A 5,000-nucleotide genomic window follows, 5' to 3' on the forward strand; every position below is an offset into this window, starting at 1 on the left:
GCGTGATGCTTGTGGGGGAAAGCCCCAGGGAACCCTGAAAGCGGATTATGGGACCTGCAGCCAGCCAACCTCCTCTATATGGGGCGGAGTCGGTAGGGGTGGCAGAGGTGGCGCCCATCCGGAGTGATTGCCCGAGCTTAGAGGCAGGCGGACTGTCAGGGTGGGGGCCTGGAACGTCCGTTCCCTGCGAAAAGACGATCGGTTACCACTACTATCGAGGGAATTGAAGCAGCTGAGAGTTGAGGTGGCTCCTCTCTCGGAGGTGAGAAGACCTGGCAGCGGAACAATTAGTGTGGGTGGCTACACCTATTACTATTCGGGCTGCAGCGATGGCCACCATCTCCAGGGAGTAGCCACAGTCATCTCCAGCAGACTTCAACCCTCGGTAGTTGAGGTCACTCCAGTCGATGAGCGTATTATGGTATTGAGACTAAAGTTTTCATTTGGCTTCATGTCTCTTATTGCTATATACGCTCCTAGGGATGTATATGAAGTTGAGGTGAAAGAGATGTTTTACGCCAAACTTGAATATGTGTCGGTCCTCATGGCTCAGGAGCTGATGCTGGCAGCGAGAACAGCCTCCTTTTCTGCTCTGACCCACATCATTGGACTTGGTACAGCAGTAAAGGTAGTGTGGCCAGGGAGATCGACCACATCCTCGTTAGCACTCGTTGGAGGATCCTCCAGAATTGCAGGGTGTATCGAAGTGCCGAGTTCTGTGGAACTGATCATAAATTAGTTGTGGCTACTCTCCAAGTTCACTTGTTTCATTTGGACAGAATGAGGGAGGACGAGTGTGCCGAGACTATCTCAGGTCGTTTCACAGCACTCGAAGGCCTCACAGACCCTATTCTTATGTGGGATACCTTCAAGCGTGAGACGCTTGATGCAGTTCCATTGGTGAACGCCCAAGAGCAAGACAGAATTCCATCTCGCAGGATACACTGGAAGCCACAGATGCTTGTCGTGCGGCTCGATTGTCAGGGGATCGCAATTTGCACCGTTCTCTGGTGCGCAGGACTAGGTCACTGTTGAAAAGGGATAAGGGACAGTTTATCAGTAATCATGCAGAGGAGGTCGAAAGCCATTTCTTAGCAAATGACCTTTGTCCTGCCTACCAAGCCCTGAGAAAGCTGAATTCCAAGCCCTCCTCACAGACGACTGCAGTCCGCTCAGCAAGTGGCCGGATAATCTCAGATCCTGATGGGGTGCGTGTGCATTGGGCTGAGTATTTTGAGCATTTGTATAAGGTTGATCCACCAACAGTTAACATAGATGCGGGTAATGTTGAGATTCCTCTGCCAGAACCACCAATCAGTGAGGATCCACCCTCCCTGACTGAAGTCAGGGGGGCGATCTCCAAACTGATTAGTGGTAAAGCAGCAGGTGTTTGTGGCATCCCAACTGAATTGTTAAAGGCTGGTTGGGAACCTATTGCAAGGGGTTTGCATGGTATGGTACCTTTCCCCCTGACCTGTTGAGGAATGTGGTCATCCCTCTCTGGAAGGGGAAAGGGGATTGCTGGACTCCAGCAATCACCGAGGCATTACACTACTCAGTATACCAGGTAAGGTACTCGTGCACATACTACTGAGACGTATCAGAGACCACCTGTTGCGGCACCAAAGGCCAGACCAATCTGGATTCACTCCTGGGAAGTCCACAATAGACCGCATCCTGGGGCTTCGAGTCATTGTAGAGCGGCCGTCGTGAGTTCGGACGTGGGCTGCTCGCAGCCTACATCGACCTCACTAGGGCGTTTGACACGGTGCATCGCGAATCACTCTGGGATATCCTGAGGCTAAGAGGAATTCCAACAAGGATTATTGGACTAATAGCAAACCTGTATACAGGCACTGAAAGTGCTTTAAAGTGTGGTGGGGGGCCTGTCGAGCTTCTTCCCTGTTAGTTCAGGTGTGAGGCAAGGCTGTGTTCTTGCACCAACACTTTTCAACACTTTCATGGATTAGATACTGGTTAGAGCTACTGTCCAAAGTCACTGTGGAGCAACTATGGGCGATATCAAGGTTACAGACCTTGACTTTGCTGATAATGTTGCCGTTCTCTCTGAATCTCTGGAAACCCTAGTGGTGGCTCTTGATGCATTTAGCAATGAAGCAAAGACCCTGGGGCTAGAGGTCTCCTGGAACAAGACCAAGATCCAGGATTTTGGGGGTCTGCTAGGAGACCCTGTGCAGTCGGTACATGTTTGCGGTAAAAACATCGAAGTCACAGAGAGCTTTATATATCTCGGTAGTGCAGTTCACAACTCTGGGCTGTCAGACCAGGAAGTCAGTAGACGGATTGGCCTGGCAGCAGGGGTCATAAAATATCTCGACAAGAGTATTTGAGATGCCAGTACCTGTGCAGAAGGACCAAGTTACGTGTTTTCAAGGCCCTGATACTGCCAGTTTTACTCTATGGTAGTGAAACGTGGACACTATCTTGTGCTCTGGAATCTCTTTTTTATGCCTTTTGTAACAGATCCCTGCAGTTGGCGTGACCATGTGTCCAACCAACGGCTGCACCGTGAGACCGGTACAGGACCTGTTACTTGCACACTCTGTGATCGCCAACTCAGGCTATATGGCCACTTGGCTCAACTCCTGCAGGATGATCCTGCCCATCAGGTTGTCTCTGTCCGAGACAACACTGGGTGGAGGAGGCCTGTGGGACGACCGAGAAGATCGTGGCTTGGGCAGATTGATGAAACCTGTCGTGAGGCACTAGAGATGGGCCGGGCCCCTGCCTGGCAGCTCGCCATGAGGGACCCTCGTAGGTGGAAACGAAAGGTGGCTGCGGCTATGCGCCCTGCCGGCGTGTTCAGCGTGTTCGCTAGATTCCACAACAGTATCAAAAAGCTTTTGGAAGTCATTGGTAACAATTCCCTCCGGACGATTTTCAATCTCTCGCAGAATAACTTCAGTGTATAAATTGAAGAAGTCTGGTAACATCACACAACCTTGTCGGATACCTCACTTCAAGGGGAACCAGTTAGATGTTCCAATTTGATCTTTGTAGACTGATTGAATTAGTCTCATATCTTTGTCATCTATTTGGATATTTGCAAGGATTTTAAACAATTCTAAGCTTTTTAATAGTCAATGAAAACCAGGCAGATGGTTTTGGATGGCACTCTCGGCAAGCATTATTATGACGAAGATAGCATTCCATGTACCTTTATCTTCCATGAGCCCAAACTGGTTTCTGGTATTCGGGTAGGAGTTGTCTTTTAACCCAATTGCCCCGGAATTATGTTCAATCCCCTTTTTTGTGAATGTTGTTACATATAGCTGTACATGTACTATCAGTAGCCCTAGTGACCGATCGTGATTTCCACTTTCCTTAAATTGGCAGGAAAATGTGTTTTTCTTTGTAATACAGTTGATATCGACACTGTTCTTATTGTTATTGTTGTTGTGATTATTAAATTGTTATTAAAATATCGATAATGAAATAGTGCAAAAGACTCTTTCCAAAAGTCGAGGAAAGGGTAAACAGGCTGCTAGGTAGGACTAATAACCGACACCTTGGTGAGTAAGTACTTGTAGAGCCATCTATGGGCATGGCATGTGTGGATATTGGATTAATACTCTATAGACCGATTTTCAGTAAAGTTTTAAGAATATATGACACTAGTTTTTAAAATAATTTTGTCCTTCTCATGAAAAATATTGGTCAGTTTTCCTCTTTGATATAAACTTTGGATATTTCATGTTCTGATCTTGGAGAGTAATAACCGTTAGCCAATTTAATGCTTGTTGGTTGGTTTGCAGTCGCAGGATGACAAGTGCAACATCCCTGCGTTTGAATGCTGTTACCGGACGCTGACCTTACAAGACAGCCTTGTGTTGCCCAATTTGCGCCACTTTGTTTATTCTCATAAATTTTACAACTTGACATCATGTAGTTGGCTGGGTCCTTATATGGGGTGGCTGACCCATGATCCTTCCATAGTTAAATAGGTAATCATTGTAGGTGGTTTTCGACCTACCATTGTACCAAAAATAGACTCACCCACTACCGTATACAGGTTTGATTAACCCCCTCCCCACCCCTTGCCACACATGTGACATGATCATTAAATGGAATTGGAAAAGAAATAGAGAGAGAAATATATATGCATATATATACACAAACATACATATATATCTATACATATATACATATATATTTATGCATTCACATGTTTATATGTATATATATAGATATATTTACATATGTGAATGTATATAGATACATATATGTATACATATGTATATATTTATATGTGAATATATGTTTATTTATATATATGTGAATATGTATACACATGTATGTATATATACAGATATATATGCATGTATATGTGTGTGTGTCCTTATCATTATCAAGCTAGCCTGAGTTATCTTGGGTTATGCAAGTAACAAGTCACCTGCCAGTCTCTCAGTATAGCCATTGGTTGGACACATGGTCCTGCCAACTGTACCCCATGATCGGTGTAAAAAGGCATCAAGCTGAGATTCCAAGGCACTAGATAGCGTCCAGGTTTCCCTTCCATACAGCAAAACTGGCAGTATCAAGACCTTAAAGACATGTAGCTTGGTCCTTCTGCATAGGTACCACCATCTCTAAATTTTCTTGTTGATCGAGTTCATGGCTCTTGCTGCCAAGCCAATCCATCTACTCACATCTTAATCTTGACGTTGAGGACTATGCAACCATGTAAAGCTCGCTGTGTCTTCAACATCCTCACCGCAAGGATGTATTGACTGAACAGGTTCCCCTAACTGACCCCCATGTCCTGAATCTTGGTCCAGGAGACCTCTAGGCCCAATGGCTTTGGCTCATTGCTAAATGTATCAAGAGCCACCACCAGTGATTCTAGAGACTCAGATAGGATAGCAACATTGTCTACAAAGTCAAAGTCTGTGACCTTGATATTGCCCAGTGTTGCTCCACACTGACTTTGGATAGTAGTTCTGCCCATTATCCAGTCCATGCAGGTATTGTTGGTGCAA

This window comes from Penaeus chinensis, chromosome 27 (assembly GCF_019202785.1).
Source record: "Penaeus chinensis breed Huanghai No. 1 chromosome 27, ASM1920278v2, whole genome shotgun sequence".
Taxonomy (NCBI): Eukaryota; Metazoa; Arthropoda; class Malacostraca; order Decapoda; family Penaeidae; genus Penaeus; species Penaeus chinensis.